Below are 17,834 nucleotides of genomic sequence, written 5' to 3' on the forward strand. Positions count from 1 at the left end.
AATAACAAACACAAAAAAAAGGCGAGTGCAGTAATCAAGTCAGCCCAAATAGCAGAGGGGAAGGTCACTAAACAGGAGAACAGACGTAAATCAATGAGATTCGGTAAGGCCGTGAGGGGGGTGGGGGAGCAGGGAGGACAGGAAAATCCTAGAACAGAGTGAAAAATTTCGGGAACGTCGGCCTAAGGAGACAGGGTAATATCGGAGGTGGCAACCAAGGGAGGGGTACAAATTTCTCCACGGTATGCATTCCATTGACCCCAGATTTTCGTCCACAACCCTGGCCTGCCCCTAGCCACGTAGACTGTCTTCTCCCGGAACATGGACCAGTCCATGTTGTCCTCCCACACCGAAACGTCAGGAGGTCGGGATGCGCCCCAGAGTTGCGCAATGTCGCGCTTCGCGACCATGTAACCCAGGGTCGCCCATCTAGTCTGGGCCACAGAGTAATCGGAGGGTTCCCACACATTCAGCAGGCATCGTCGGGCCTCAGGCCGCAGGGCAACACCCGTCACTACAGTCATTATTGCAAGCACATCCACCCAATAGGCCGCCACCACAGGACACTCCCAAAGTATGTGCAGAAAGGTAGCGCTCATCCCACAGCCACGCTTACACAAGCCATCCGGGGAAAAACCCATCACGACCAGACGCGGACCAGTCACATACACCCGGTGGAGGATCTTAAGTTGCACCAAACGAAGACGGGCGGGAATGGCGACCTCCTTCGGGGAGGAGAGTGCCGACTGCCAGTCCTCGTCATCCAGTTCCAATCCATCACCGACCCACATCTCCCGGAGTCGGACCAACAAATCCGCACGATTATGAATCAGTTTCTTGTAGATGAGCGAGATAGTGCTGTCGGGCAAGTGTCCATCTAGTATACGATCTTCAAGGGGGGAAGACTCGGGTAGGGTCACATCAGGAGTCAGAACCGAGGCCAAGGCATGTCGGACTTGCAGATACCGGAAAAACTCTCTATCACTCAAGTCGTATTCCGCCTTAAGGGCCTGGAATGACTTCACGCGACCATTCACACAAACGTCACCCACCTTACAAATCCCAATCATATCCCAGCGTTCAAAACCCTTAGTAGACCAGAGACATCCCAAACGTTCAGAAGCATAAAGCGGAGTCGCCAGCGTCAGTCCATTCTCCCACCCCAAACTCACATTCGCAGCAAGCCACACTTTGACCGCAGCCCTGGACGGGCCACTCGACCGTGTCAAAAGCCATCGAGGCATCCAACGAGGCCAAAATGGCCGGCTCCGTCAGACGCCCCGCCCTCGCAACAGCACCGTGGAGACGACGTAGGTTAAGAGCCGTGTTGCGATGTGGGATAAATCCGGACTGATCCGGATGAACCAAGTCGCTAATGACCGTCAGTAGGCGGGTCGCCAGGAGCTTAACCAGGACCTTAGGCTCAACATTTAACAGGGAAATGGGCCTATAAGACGAACAAAGGTCCCGCGGTTTCCCGTCCTTGGGAATTACAACTATCGTAGCAAGACGCTGGTCATACGGGAGAATACCCCGTTCCCGGGACTCCAAAAACATGGCACGAAGATGGGGCGCTACCTTGTCAGGGCGTAGCTTGTACAGCTCAATCGGCAACCCGTTTGGGCCCAAGGCCTTGCCCGAACGGAGCAAACGAATGGCAGTCGCTATTTCGTCCGTAGTAAAAGGGGACTCCAACGAGACACGGTCTAGATCGGAAACACTGGGCAAAGCTATATCGCGCAACAAAAGGCGAGAGTCAGCCACATCCTGTCCAGATACAGGGGTATAAACCACACGAAAATATTCTGCAAAACATTCCACTATTCCAACCGGGTCTGTCACTTCGACACGATTCGACGACTGAATCACAGGCACCACACGATTCGCTCTCTCTTTCTTATCCAACCACGCCAGCAATTTACCCGCTTTGTCCCTGTTCTGCTTGACTTTTTGGGCTCTATTTATGAGTGATGGTGACTTTAAGCTTGCTACCATCCTGAATCCTTATTCTTGCCTTGTGTTGGTCCTTTTAAGGCCTTTTTGCCATACCTAGAAGCATAAACTAGAGGATAGCTGCTTAATATGATGATAGATCCCTGATTATTGACTCTAATCCATCTATTGCCTATCGGCTTTGACATAATTATGTGTCCTTTCATGATTCTACCTATAGTAGAGGGTGGATCCTGTTGTCCTGACTTCATATTACATATTGGTATGGTTCGTGTAGGTACTCTGATAGAGCTAAGTGTTATTTCATCCTTCTCAGGCCTGCAAGGCCCAGAGCTAGAGAGACTCCATTTTGCTTTCTGTCCCTGCAGACTGAGATGCTTGCAGGGTAAAGGTAATGTTTTAGTTATAAGGTGTTGTTCGCTCTTTGCAAACCAGAGAGAACCGGTCAGAGCTGAATCTAATCAAGAAGTGTCCCTGGGCTCAAGTCTCTAGACGAAACAAGCAGCTGATCACTGTGAGAGCGTCTAGCGCAAGGAGCCTGGTGCATGAAAGTGATGGGAGGAGGCTATTGGTCGGAACTTTCCACTAGAGGAGAGTATTCCATATTAGCGAAGGGCAGAAGGGCAGAAGAGGAGGAGTGTCAGTTGGTGTTTTGGACTGTCCAAGTCAGTTGCAGTGGATTCTGCGAATGGAGAGAGAGAAGGCAGATGATTGCTGAGGTTGGAGAAAGCAGTCACATGAATATTAGAACAAAGTTGGAACTGTCAGCTGGAGCTGCCAGTGTATTCGGATGCCTCATGGAGGAGTGGAAGTTGCCAGCTGGGGCAGCTGAGCCAGAGGAGTGAAGCTGTGGTGACGGAGAGAGAGAGAGAGAGAGAGCCCTGATTCCACAAGAGAGAGAGAGAGAGAGAGAGAGAGTCCTCCTAATAGGGTGAGGTGTTCTAAACTAGTTTGCTTTACACTTACATTAATCCTTGCTTTTATTTCCTAGGTTAGATTCCCTACTGTAATGTTTCATTGCATTGCTAATCCTTTTCCTTTCAGCAGTGTGCAGTCTATTTACAGTTTCTGTTAGGTAGATGTGGATGTGGTCTTTCCACCAGAGAGAGAGAGAGAGAGTCCTCCTAATAGGGTGAGGTGTTCTAAACTAGTTTGCTTTACACTTACATTAATCCTTGCTTTTATTTCCTAGGTTAGATTCCCTACTGTAATGTTTCATTGCATTGCTAATCCTTTTCCTTTCAGCAGTGTGCAGTCTATTTACAGTTTCTGTTAGGTAGATGTGGATGTGGTCTTTACAGAGACCCTGCAGATCTGTGTATGTGTCTATTATGTGTTATCAATGTTGTTTGTTAAATAAAGACCCCATTGTGTAATTGTTGTTATTGGTGAGGCTAACCTTTCTTCTAGTCAGGTGCAGGTGAACGGATGCATCTCCCGTCCATGTGGGTCTGAGCAAGGGGGTAGAGGAGAGCTCATACTTAATAATAACCTTTGCATAGTGTGCTCCTTATTCTTGCATGAAAAGATAACCTCTTCTTCTAGTCAGATGCTGCTATGTGAACAGATGCTAACCCTGATCAGGTAAGTGGTAGCTGAATAAGGGAGAGAGGAGCTCTTAGATTGAAGGATAGGTGGTACATCACCTAATTTGGCAACCATTGTGTGATCCCCAAAACAACATAGTACTATACCCCTGATGAATAGTGAGATCAATCCCTTTATGTAATGGTAATCATAGGATAAGCTGCCGGTTGGGTAGGTGACTGGGTTCGACTGGAACCGTGAGGTCATTGATTGCTACTGCTGCCGATTGGGTAGGTGACTGGGTTCGACTGGAACCGTGAGGTCATTGATTGCTACTGCTGCCGATTGGGTAGGTGACTGGGTTCGACTGGAACCGTGAGGTCATTGATTGCTACTGCTGCCGATTGGGTAGGTGACTGGGTTCGACTGGAACCGTGAGGTCATTGATTGCTACTGCTGCCGATTGGGTAGGTGACTGGGTTCGACTGGAACCGTGAGATCATTGATTGCTAATGCTGCCGATTGGGTAGGTGACTGGGTTCGACTGGAACCGTGAGATCATTGTGTTTCTACTGCTGCCGGTTGGGTAGGTGACTGGGTTCGACTGGAACCGTGAGGTCATTGATTGCTAATGCTGCCGATTGGGTAGGTGACTGGGTTCGACTGGAACCGTGAGGTCATTGTGTTTCTACTGCTGCCGATTGGGTAGGTGACTGGGTTCGGCTGGAACCGTGAGGTCATTGATTATAGGAGGTACCTGGTATGTATCTTAGGAATTCCCTGTCCTTAGGGGGTAGATACCTGTCGTGAATAGGCCCTAGGGAGGGGAGGGAGTAACGTTCTGGCTGGGTTAGTGAGGCTCTGATGAGCTGGGTCCATTTAATCTGAGAACCCAAGCAGAACATTTGGCGTCACTGAACCGTTTACGTTAACCTGTGTGAAAACCCTTTGAAAATTTGACATCTGTGTACAGTCTGTGAATTGTATGGTGGGGTGTTGTCCCTGACCTATTGGCTTGAACAGTTGGAGTGTAGGGAGATTGCAGTACATCATGGCATCTGACTTATGCAGTGTAGGAGAAATGCTTTTCATCTTGGTGTTTCGCCTGTCAGGCTGGATGGGTGTCTGTGTGTGTGTGGGGGCCAATTACGTGGTCCCTGACCTATTGGCTTGAACTGTTGGAGTGTGGGGAGATTGCAGTACATCATGGCATCTGACTTATGCAGTGTAGGAGAAATGCTTTTCATCTTGGTGTTTGATCTGTCAGGCTTGAAGGGTGCCTGTGTATGAAAATGTCTTGTACACTGCTTATCAAATGGCTTGCTGCATTTGCTTATGCTGTGAAGTGTGAACTGTATTCTGTGATATAACTTGCTGAAAATCTTGTCAATAGCGCCTTCTGTCTACGGCTTGCGTGCCTTGTGCATAGCGATTTGCGCTTCTCACTTGTGACTTTTTCAGGATCTTGTAAATAGCGCCTTCTGTCTAAGGCTTGCGTGCCTTGTGCATAGCGATTTGCGCTTCTCACTTGTGACTTTTTCAGGATCTTGTAAATAGCGCCTTCTGACTACGGCTTGCGTGCCTTGTGCATAGCGATTTGCGCTTCTCACTTGTGACTTTTTCAGGATCTTGTAAATAGCGCCTTCTGACTACGGCTTGCGTGCCTTGTGCATAGCGGTTTGCGCTTCTCACTTGTGACTTTTTCAGGATCTTGTAAATAGCGCCTTCTGACTAAGGCTTGCGTGCCCTGTGCATAGCGCTTTGCGCTTCTCACTTGTGAATAGTTTGTTGAATCCATGTGCATAGCGCCTCGGGTGTGACTAGTGGAGTTATTTGTGTATTGCGTCTCCGTGTGCGTAGTGCTTTGTGAGTGACTAGTTGAATTATTTGTGAATTGCGAATCCATGTGCATAGCGCCTCGGGTGTGACTAGTGGAATTATTTGTGAATAGCGCCGTGTGCTTAAGGCTTTTGAGACTTTGTGGATATTGTCTTGTAAATATGGTCTGTAGTGCCTTTTATATTTGGTCTGTGATTAGCGTGTTATCATTGTGTTTCTTGTGAATAGCGCCGTGTGCTAAACATGTATGAGTGGCTTCTTTAGACCATGTGCATAGCGCTTTGTGCCGGAGATTCGTGTATAGTTTGCTCCATTGAGCAAGGATGGGTTGCATCCTTTCTGTCTGTTGGGGGAGAAAATGTGTTTTTGAAAGGAGCTCAACTGTTATGTGAGAACGTGAGTGTTTAGTCCTGGGATTTTTTCCCTTGTGTCTGCTGCGCTCGGGGAAGGCTTACATTTCAGCGGCTAGAGGGTTGATATCTTGAATTGAGACAGCAGTGTTCATTTTTTATGTACTGTTTGGAATGCATCCACGGGTTTCTATGTGTCTTCCCTTTGTACACGTGATTTTATGTGTTTGACTCGGAGGTGTACATCAACCTGTCGGAATGTGAGGGGGTGTTTTGATTGTTTTCAGCTGTGCACGGATGGTGCAATCTTTGGTTGTGGAAATGAAATTATTTCAATGTAGAATGTGCTTTAATTGGTAAAATGCAACCGTGTGTTTTTAAATGAAATGATGCATCTGGCCCCTTTTTATAGGTAGAATGGAAAAGGTTGCACACTTAATTATAAATTCTCGGTCATGCAATGCAAAATGTTTTGTTGCCCCTTGTTTACTTTGATGGTGTTTCACATGTTATAAAAAATGAAATGTGTCTTCATGCGTTTTTGGTCTAATATTTTTTCCCTTTCAGCAAATAGTGAATTGTTCTGACATAATTGTTTGATGTTTGTGTATACAGTCAAGGGTGGTTGTGAGGTTCTATTTTGATTTTGACTTTATACACTCACATCCCTTATGTCAGTTTAAAATTGTTTTAGTGCAGAATGCCGTCTTTTGAATGTTGGTTAACTTTTCATATGGCTATAGAAAAATAATAGCTTAAGAACTTGATTACATTAGTTAGAGAAATACGGTACTTGTCTGAAGGGAGAAGGATAGAATACCGGCTGCATGGAGTTTCATATAAAAATGTGTGAGCACAAGGCAGGGAAAGAAAAATGTTGTTGTAACCTTGAACGAGATAAATCAGGCCCGTCCTCAGACCAGATGGTGGGGGCCTTGTATGAGTGTAGGCTCCCTTTGGCCATTACCCAATTTCAGAGGAGAGAGAGCTGTCTCCTATTTTTGTTATGATTGGAATTGAGCCAGCCCCTGAGCGCGGATGGCTCTGAAGGGAGGGGCTGTTTCTCAAAGGGGTAAGAGAGAGTGATTAGGCCCCAGCCCTTCTGACTTGTGTAAAAAAAAAATTTTGGGGGGGGGGATTCTGCCCAAACAAATTATGGTTTAGATAGAGTGTTCAAATTATCCCTTGGATTTGGAGAGTTCTTTTCAGGAATTAGGAGGTTTTCTTTTTTTACAGAAATGAAAAGCACTTGGGGTGCTTTTTTGAGTGGAAAATTTTCTTTTAGAAGATGATTGATGCTTGTTTCTCGTTTCAGGTTGATGGCTTGTGCGGGAGTGCATGGATGGTCTGCCCCGCCCCGTTTGTTATTTTGGTTTGTTATGTTCTTGTTGTTATGTTAGTTTGTTATTTTCTGAAATGCGGAACCAGCTTGGGCCCAAACTACACCGGAGCTGATGGCGAGAAGCGGTGTCTTACGGCGGATAGCTGGAGTTCCATGGATGACAAGATCAGATGGGTTCCTTCCTGGCAAAAGAACTTTGGAGCGGTGTGTCTGGCACACTGGAGAACTGTCATACCTGCTTTCTGTTTTAGAAAAGAACAGACTAATTTTTGATAGAGACACTTTTAATTCCTAAGAGAAATTTTTTGGTGACAAAGCCAATAGTCCTTTATGAAAGGAGTCTACAATGTAATTCTTTGGCCTGCATTCTTGAGTCTTGCATTTTTTCCCATGTTTCTATTCCAGATGGACATAATGCCACTTTTTGCAGTTACCACCAACAGGCCCCAATGATTATATTAAATTTGCAGTCCTGATTATGCTTTTGATTTTCCAGTTTGAAAGATGCAGTGCCACATTTATAATTTGGCCTTTGGTTTAATGATTCCTTTTACTATATACAAATGATTTTGTTTGAAAGTCATAGGGTGCAGTATATAATTAGTGAGCTGCTTTAGTAATCTGATGCCCTGTGATACATGATATTTTGATCTTAGTATGCTATGCTAGTACAGATTAACTTTACACCTGTTTATCTTTCACCTATTAGATAGTTTTCCTGTTTATTGTAAAACAGTTTTGCCAATGAAGGGAAAGTAGTGTTCTGCATGATGGTGCACACATGTGTTCCACAGATTGATACAGAGGGATTAGTGCACACTGTTTCCTGAGTTAGATGACTTATGACCTGTGCCTATTGACTTTGGCATGGTCTCCTATCACTTAGTTTTTCAAGTTTAAGTTTCAGCTATTTTAGCTATAGGGATTTCTGGACAGACTATGTCTGAATTATCTTTTAGAAGAGTATATGCACCACACTTAGATCACTGTTTCTGATTTCTTGCTTGATATGCATAGTGCTACACCAGCTATTTTGTAGGAATGGGGTTGTCCTTGTTTTCTTGTTATTACGCTTTTACTTTGATCCATCAACTTTTAATTGGAGCAGTGGGATTAGTTCCAAGGGTGGTCACCCTAGACTTTAAGTTGTCCCGGGAGGTGTGTCATTTAGTTAGGTCATGTCCTCGATTTACTAGTAATAGTTGTCCAGACATTGAGGACCCTTTTGTTATGTCTATTTGTCAGATTTTACCAAATCCTTTCTTAAGTTGGCCGAAGTACGTAGGCCTCATTTAGGCCCTTTGTTATTTTTACCTCACAGCTACATTAATAGATTTCGTGAGTTAGTATTAGAAGTTGAGGCACGTTTAGTCCAAAGGTGCTTAGGTTAGTTTCTTAAGTTGGCCGAAGTACGTAGGCCTCATTTAGGCCCTTTGTTATTTTTACTTTACAGACATGTCCCTACATTGATAGATTTCATGGGTTAGTACTAGAAGCTGAGGCACATTTAGTTCAAGGGTGCTTAGGTCAGTTTCTTAAGTTGACTGAAGTAGGTAGGCCTCATTTAGGCCCTTTGTTATTTTTACCTCACAGCTACATTGATAGGTTTCGTGAGTTAGTATTAGAAGTTGAGGCACGTATAGTTCAAGAGTGCTTAGGGTAGTTTCTTAAGTTGGCCAAAGTAGGTAGGCCTCATTTAGGCCCTTTGCTATTTTTACTGCACAGACATGTCCCTACATTAATAGATTTTATGAGTTAGTACTAGGAGTTGAGGCACATTTAGTTTGAGGGTGCTTAAGTTTGTTTTTGTGGTTATTAGATATTTTGTTTTGTTATTTCCTTGGTTGTCATTCATTTTAGGGAGTCTTTTTGTTTTTGATTTTGTTGATAGATCATGTCGATGTTTGTTTATTTGGTTGTTGTTGTTTATAGATGTTATCAAGTTAAAGTCAAGGGTGCAATGTTCTGCTTGACTTTTTGGGCTCTATTTATGAGTGATGGTGACTTTAAGCTTGCTATCATCCTGAATCCTTATTCTTGCCTTGTGTTGGTCCTTTTAAGGCCTTTTTGCCATACCTAGAAGCATAAACTAGAGGATAGCTGCTTAATATGATGATATCCCTGATTATTGACTCTAATCCATCTATTGCCTATTGGCGTTGACATAATTATGTGTCCTTTCATGATTCTACCTATAGTAGAGGGTGGATCCTGTTGTCCTGACTTCATATTACATATTGGTATGGTTCGTGTAGGTACTCTGATAGAGCTAAGTGTTATTTCATCCTTCTCAGGCCTGCAAGGCCCAGAGCTAGAGAGACTCCATTTTGCTTTCTGTCCCTGCAGACTGAGATGCTTGCAGGGTAAAGGTAATGTTTTAGTTATGAGGTGTTGTTCGCTCTTTGCAAACCAGAGAGAACCGGTCAGAGCTGAATCTAATCAAGAAGTGTCCCTGGGCTCAAGTCTCTAGACGAAACAAGCAGCTGATCACTGTGAGAGCGTCTAGCGCAAGGAGCCTGGTGCATGAAAGTGATGGGAGGAGGCTATTGGTCGGAACTTTCCACTAGAGGAGAGTATTCCATATTAGCGAAGGGCAGAAGAGGAGGAGTGTCAGTTGGTGTTTTGGACTGTCCAAGTCAGTTGCAGTGGATTCTGCGAATGGAGAGAGAGAAGGCAGATGATTGCTGAGGTTGGAGAAAGCAGTCAGATGAATATTAGAACAAAGTTGGAACTGTCAGCTGGAGCTGCCAGTGTATTCGGATGCCTCATGGAGGAGTGGAGGTTGCCAGCTGGGGCAGCTGAGCCAGAGGAGTGAAGCTGTGGTGACGGAGGGAGAGAGAGAGAGAGCCCTGATTCCACAAGAGAGAGAGAGAGAGAGAGAGTCCTCCTAATAGGGTGAGGTGTTCTAAACTAGTTTGCTTTACACTTACATTAATCCTTGCTTTTATTTCCTAGGTTAGATTCCCTACTGTAATGTTTCATTGCATTGCTAATCCTTTTCCTTTCAGCAGTGTGCAGTCTATTTACAGTTTCTGTTAGGTAGATGTGGATGTGGTCTTTCCACCAGAGAGAGAGAGAGAGAGAGAGTCCTCCTAATAGGGTGAGGTGTTCTAAACTAGTTTGCTTTACACTTACATTAATCCTTGCTTTTATTTCCTAGGTTAGATTCCCTACTGTAATGTTTCATTGCATTGCTAATCCTTTTCCTTTCAGCAGTGTGCAGTCTATTTACAGTTTCTGTTAGGTAGATGTGGATGTGGTCTTTACAGAGACCCTGCAGATCTGTGTATGTGTCTATTATGTGTTATCAATGTTGTTTGTTAAATAAAGACCCCATTGTGTAATTGTTGTTATTGGTGAGGCTAACCTTTCTTCCAGTCAGGTGCAGGTGAACGGATGCATCTCCCGTCCATGTGGGTCTGAGCAAGGGGGTAGAGGAGAGCTCATACTTAATAATAACCTTTGCATAGTGTGCTCCTTATTCTTGCATGAAAAGATAACCTCTTCTTCTAGTCAGATGCTGCTATGTGAACAGATGCTAACCCTGATCAGGTAAGTGGTAACTGAATAAGGGAGAGAGGAGCTCTTAGATTGAAGGATAGGTGGTACATCACCTAATTTGGCAACCATTGTGTGATCCCCAAAACAACGTAGTACTATACCCCTGATGAATAGTGAGATCAATCCCTTTATGTAATGGTAATCATAGGATAAGCTGCCGGTTGGGTAGGTGACTGGGTTCGAGTGGAACCGTGAGGTCATTGATTGCTACTGCTGCCGATTGGGTAGGTGACTGGGTTCGACTGGAACCGTGAGGTCATTGATTGCTACTGCTGCCGATTGGGTAGGTGACTGGGTTCGACTGGAACCGTGAGGTCATTGATTGCTACTGCTGCCGATTGGGTAGGTGACTGGGTTCGACTGGAACCGTGAGATCATTGATTGCTAATGCTGCCGATTGGGTAGGTGACTGGGTTCGACTGGAACCGTGAGATCATTGTGTTTCTACTGCTGCCGGTTGGGTAGGTGACTGGGTTCGACTGGAACCGTGAGGTCATTGATTGCTAATGCTGCCGATTGGGTAGGTGACTGGGTTCGACTGGAACCGTGAGGTCATTGTGTTTCTACTGCTGCCGATTGGGTAGGTGACTGGGTTCGGCTGGAACCGTGAGGTCATTGATTATAGGAGGTACCTGGTATGTATCTTAGGAATTCCCTGTCCTTAGGGGGTAGATACCTGTCGTGAATAGGCCCTAGGGAGGGGAGGGAGTAACGTTCTGGCTGGGTTAGTGAGGCTCTGATGAGCTGGGTCCATTTAATCTGAGAACCCAAGCAGAACATTTGGCGTCACTGAACCGTTTACGTTAACCTGTGTGAAAACCCTTTGAAAATTTGACATCTGTGTACAGTCTGTGAATTGTATGGTGGGGTGTTGTCCCTGACCTATTGGCTTGAACAGTTGGAGTGTAGGGAGATTGCAGTACATCATGGCATCTGACTTATGCAGTGTAGGAGAAATGCTTTTCATCTTGGTGTTTGATCTGTCAGGCTTGAAGGGTGCCTGTGTATGAAAATGTCTTGTACACTGCTTATCAAATGGCTTGCTGCATTTGCTTATGCTGTGAAGTGTGAACTGTATTCTGTGATATAACTTGCTGAAAATCTTGTCAATAGCGCCTTCTGTCTACGGCTTGCGTGCCTTGTGCATAGCGATTTGCGCTTCTCACTTGTGACTTTTTCAGGATCTTGTAAATAGCGCCTTCTGACTACGGCTTGCGTGCCTTGTGCATAGCGATTTGCGCTTCTCACTTGTGACTTTTTCAGGATCTTGTAAATAGCGCCTTCTGACTACGGCTTGCGTGCCTTGTGCATAGCGGTTTGCGCTTCTCACTTGTGACTTTTTCAGGATCTTGTAAATAGCGCCTTCTGACTAAGGCTTGCGTGCCCTGTGCATAGCGCTTTGCGCTTCTCACTTGTGAATAGTTTGTTGAATCCATGTGCATAGCGCCTCGGGTGTGACTAGTGGAGTTATTTGTGTATTGCGTCTCCGTGTGCGTAGTGCTTTGTGAGTGACTAGTTGAATTATTTGTGAATTGCGAATCCATGTGCATAGCGCCTCGGGTGTGACTAGTGGAATTATTTGTGAATAGCGCCGTGTGCTTAAGGCTTTTGAGACTTTGTGGATATTGTCTTGTAAATATGGTCTGTAGTGCCTTTTATATTTGGTCTGTGATTAGAGTGTTATCATTGTGTTTCTTGTGAATAGCGCCGTGTGCTAAACATGTATGAGTGGCTTCTTTAGACCATGTGCATAGCGCTTTGTGCCGGAGATTCGTGTATAGTTTGCTCCATTGAGCAAGGATGGGTTGCATCCTTTCTGTCTGTTGGGGGAGAAAATGTGTTTTTGAAAGGAGCTCAACTGTTATGTGAGAACGTGAGTGTTTAGTCCTGGGATTTTTTCCCTTGTGTCTGCTGCGCTCGGGGAAGGCTTACATTTCAGCGGCTAGAGGGTTGATATCTTGAATTGAGACAGCAGTGTTCATTTTTTATGTACTGTTTGGAATGCATCCACGGGTTTCTATGTGTCTTCCCTTTGTACACGTGATTTTATGTGTTTGACTCGGAGGTGTACATCAACCTGTCGGAATGTGAGGGGGTGTTTTGATTGTTTTCAGCTGTGCACGGATGGTGCAATCTTTGGTTGTGGAAATGAAATTATTTCAATGTAGAATGTGCTTTAATTGGTAAAATGCAACCGTGTGTTTTTAAATGAAATGATGCATCTGGCCCCTTTTTATAGGTAGAATGGAAAAGGTTGCACACTTAATTATAAATTCTCGGTCATGCAATGCAAAATGTTTTGTTGCCCCTTGTTTACTTTGATGGTGTTTCACATGTTATAAAAAATGAAATGTGTCTGCATGCGTTTTTGGTCTAATATTTTTTCCCTTTCAGCAAATAGTGAATTGTTCTGACATAATTGTTTGATGTTTGTGTATACAGTCAAGGGTGGTTGTGAGGTTCTATTTTGATTTTGACTTTATACACTCACATCCCTTATGTCAGTTTAAAATTGTTTTAGTGCAGAATGCCGTCTTTTGAATGTTGGTTAACTTTTCATATGGCTATAGAAAAATAATAGCTTAAGAACTTGATTACATTAGTTAGAGAAATACGGTACTTGTCTGAAGGGAGAAGGATAGAATACCGGCTGCATGGAGTTTCATATAAAAATGTGTGAGCACAAGGCAGGGAAAGAAAAATGTTGTTGTAACCTTGAACGAGATAACTCAGGCCCGTCCTCAGACCAGATGGTGGGGGCCTTGTATGAGTGTAGGCTCCCTTTGGCCATTACCCAATTTCAGAGGAGAGAGAGCTGTCTCCTATTTTTGTTATGATTGGAATTGAGCCAGCCCCTGAGCGCGGATGGCTCTGAAGGGAGGGGCTGTTTCTCAAAGGGGTAAGAGAGAGTGATTAGGCCCCAGCCCTTCTGACTTGTGTAAAAAAAAATTTTTTGGGGGGGGGGGATTCTGCCCAAACAAATTATGGTTTAGATAGAGTGTTCAAATTATCCCTTGGATTTGGAGAGTTCTTTTCAGGAATTAGGAGGTTTTCTTTTTTTACAGAAATGAAAAGCACTTGGGGTGCTTTTTTGAGTGGAAAATTTTCTTTTATAAGATGATTGATGCTTGTTTCTCGTTTCAGGTTGATGGCTTGTGCGGGAGTGCATGGATGGTCTGCCCCGCCCCGTTTGTTATTTTGGTTTGTTATGTTCTTGTTGTTATGTTAGTTTGTTATTTTCTGAAATGCGGAACCAGCTTGGGCCCAAACTACACCGGAGCTGATGGCGAGAAGCGGTGTCTTACGGCGGATAGCTGGAGTTCCATGGATGACAAGATCAGATGGGTTCCTTCCTGGCAAAAGAACTTTGGAGCGGTGTGTCTGGCACACTGGAGAACTGTCATACCTGCTTTCTGTTTTAGAAAAGAACAGACTAATTTTTGATAGAGACACTTTTAATTCCTAAGAGAATTTTTTTGGTGACAAAGCCAATAGTCCTTTATGAAAGGAGTCTACAATGTAATTCTTTGGCCTGCATTCTTGAGTCTTGCATTTTTTCCCATGTTTCTATTCCAGATGGACATAATGCCACTTTTTGCAGTTACCACCAACAGGCCCCAATGATTATATTAAATTTGCAGTCCTGATTATGCTTTTGATTTTCCAGTTTGAAAGATGCAGTGCCACATTTATAATTTGGCCTTTGGTTTAATGATTCCTTTTACTATATACAAATGATTTTGTTTGAAAGTCATAGGGTGCAGTATATAATTAGTGAGCTGCTTTAGTAATCTGATGCCCTGTGATACATGATATTTTGATCTTAGTATGCTATGCTAGTACAGATTAACTTTACACCTGTTTATCTTTCACCTATTAGATAGTTTTCCTGTTTATTGTAAAACAGTTTTGCCAATGAAGGGAAAGTAGTGTTCTGCATGATGGTGCACACATGTGTTCCACAGATTGATACAGAGGGATTAGTGCACACTGTTTCCTGAGTTAGATGACTTATGACCTGTGCCTATTGACTTTGGCATGGTCTCCTATCACTTAGTTTTTCAAGTTTAAGTTTCAGCTATTTTAGCTATAGGGATTTCTGGACAGACTATGTCTGAATTATCTTTTAGAAGAGTATATGCACCACACTTAGATCACTGTTTCTGATTTCTTGCTTGATATGCATAGTGCTACACCAGCTATTTTGTAGGAATGGGGTTGTCCTTGTTTTCTTGTTATTATGCTTTTACTTTGATCCATCAACTTTTAATTGGAGCAGTGGGATTAGTTCCAAGGGTGGTCACCCTAGACTTTAAGTTGTCCCGGGAGGTGTGTCATTTAGTTAGGTCATGTCCTCGATTTACTAGTAATAGTTGTCCAGACATTGAGGACCCTTTTGTTATGTCTATTTGTCAGATTTTACCAAATCCTTTCTTAAGTTGGCCGAAGTACGTAGGCCTCATTTAGGCCCTTTGTTATTTTTACCTCACAGCTACATTAATAGATTTCGTGAGTTAGTATTAGAAGTTGAGGCACGTTTAGTCCAAGGGTGCTTAGGTTAGTTTCTTAAGTTGGCCGAAGTACGTAGGCCTCATTTAGGCCCTTTGTTATTTTTACTTTACAGACATGTCCCTACATTGATAGATTTCATGGGTTAGTACTAGAAGCTGAGGCACATTTAGTTCAAGGGTGCTTAGGTCAGTTTCTTAAGTTGACTGAAGTAGGTAGGCCTCATTTAGGCCCTTTGTTATTTTTACCTCACAGCTACATTGATAGGTTTCGTGAGTTAGTATTAGAAGTTGAGGCACGTATAGTTCAAGAGTGCTTAGGGTAGTTTCTTAAGTTGGCCAAAGTAGGTAGGCCTCATTTAGGCCCTTTGCTATTTTTACTGCACAGACATGTCCCTACATTAATAGATTTTATGAGTTAGTACTAGGAGTTGAGGCACATTTAGTTTGAGGGTGCTTAAGTTTGTTTTTGTGGTTATTAGATATTTTGTTTTGTTATTTCCTTGGTTGTCATTCATTTTAGGGAGTCTTTTGGTTTTTGATTTTGTTGATAGATCATGTTGATGTTTGTTTATTTGGTTGTTGTTGTTTATAGATGTTATCAAGTTAAAGTCAAGGGTGCAATGTTCTGCTTGACTTTTTGGGCTCTATTTATGAGTGATGGTGACTTTAAGCTTGCTACCATCCTGAATCCTTATTCTTGCCTTGTGTTGGTCCTTTTAAGGCCTTTTTGCCATACCTAGAAGCATAAACTAGAGGATAGCTGCTTAATATGATGATAGATCCCTGATTATTGACTCTAATCCATCTATTGCCTATCGGCTTTGACATAATTATGTGTCCTTTCATGATTCTACCTATAGTAGAGGGTGGATCCTGTTGTCCTGACTTCATATTACATATTGGTATGGTTCGTGTAGGTACTCTGATAGAGCTAAGTGTTATTTCATCCTTCTCAGGCCTGCAAGGCCCAGAGCTAGAGAGACTCCATTTTGCTTTCTGTCCCTGCAGACTGAGATGCTTGCAGGGTAAAGGTAATGTTTTAGTTATGAGGTGTTGTTCGCTCTTTGCAAACCAGAGAGAACCGGTCAGAGCTGAATCTAATCAAGAAGTGTCCCTGGGCTCAAGTCTCTAGACGAAACAAGCAGCTGATCACTGTGAGAGCGTCTAGCGCAAGGAGCCTGGTGCATGAAAGTGATGGGAGGAGGCTATTGGTCGGAACTTTCCACTAGAGGAGAGTATTCCATATTAGCGAAGGGCAGAAGAGGAGGAGTGTCAGTTGGTGTTTTGGACTGTCCAAGTCAGTTGCAGTGGATTCTGCGAATGGAGAGAGAGAAGGCAGATGATTGCTGAGGTTGGAGAAAGCAGTCAGATGAATATTAGAACAAAGTTGGAACTGTCAGCTGGAGCTGCCAGTGTATTCGGATGCCTCATGGAGGAGTGGAGGTTGCCAGCTGGGGCAGCTGAGCCAGAGGAGTGAAGCTGTGGTGACGGAGGGAGAGAGAGAGAGAGAGCCCTGATTCCACAAGAGAGAGAGAGAGAGAGAGTCCTCCTAATAGGGTGAGGTGTTCTAAACTAGTTTGCTTTACACTTACATTAATCCTTGCTTTTATTTCCTAGGTTAGATTCCCTACTGTAATGTTTCATTGCATTGCTAATCCTTTTCCTTTCAGCAGTGTGCAGTCTATTTACAGTTTCTGTTAGGTATATGTGGATGTGGTCTTTCCACCAGAGAGAGAGAGAGAGAGAGAGTCCTCCTAATAGGGTGAGGTGTTCTAAACTAGTTTGCTTTACACTTACATTAATCCTTGCTTTTATTTCCTAGGTTAGATTCCCTACTGTAATGTTTCATTGCATTGCTAATCCTTTTCCTTTCAGCAGTGTGCAGTCTATTTACAGTTTCTGTTAGGTAGATGTGGATGTGGTCTTTACAGAGACCCTGCAGATCTGTGTATGTGTCTATTATGTGTTATCAATGTTGTTTGTTAAATAAAGACCCCATTGTGTAATTGTTGTTATTGGTGAGGCTAACCTTTCTTCTAGTCAGGTGCAGGTGAACGGATGCATCTCCCGTCCATGTGGGTCTGAGCAAGGGGGTAGAGGAGAGCTCATACTTAATAATAACCTTTGCATAGTGTGCTCCTTATTCTTGCATGAAAAGATAACCTCTTCTTCTAGTCAGATGCTGCTATGTGAACAGATGCTAACCCTGATCAGGTAAGTGGTAACTGAATAAGGGAGAGAGGAGCTCTTAGATTGAAGGATAGGTGGTACATCACCTAATTTGGCAACCATTGTGTGATCCCCAAAACAACGTAGTACTATACCCCTGATGAATAGTGAGATCAATCCCTTTATGTAATGGTAATCATAGGATAAGCTGCCGGTTGGGTAGGTGACTGGGTTCGACTGGAACCGTGAGGTCATTGATTGCTACTGCTGCCGATTGGGTAGGTGACTGGGTTCGACTGGAACCGTGAGGTCATTGATTGCTACTGCTGCCGATTGGGTAGGTGACTGGGTTCGACTGGAACCATGAGGTCATTGATTGCTACTGCTGCCGATTGGGTAGGTGACTGGGTTCGACTGGAACCGTGAGGTCATTGATTGCTACTGCTGCCGATTGTGTAGGTGACTGGGTTCGACTGGAACCGTGAGATCATTGTGTTTCTACTGCTGCCGGTTGGGTAGGTGACTGGGTTCGACTGGAACCGTGAAGTCATTGATTGCTAATGCTGCCGATTGGGTAGGTGA

Source organism: Lissotriton helveticus, chromosome 9, assembly GCF_964261635.1.
Source record: "Lissotriton helveticus chromosome 9, aLisHel1.1, whole genome shotgun sequence".
NCBI classification, from domain to species: domain Eukaryota; kingdom Metazoa; phylum Chordata; class Amphibia; order Caudata; family Salamandridae; genus Lissotriton; species Lissotriton helveticus.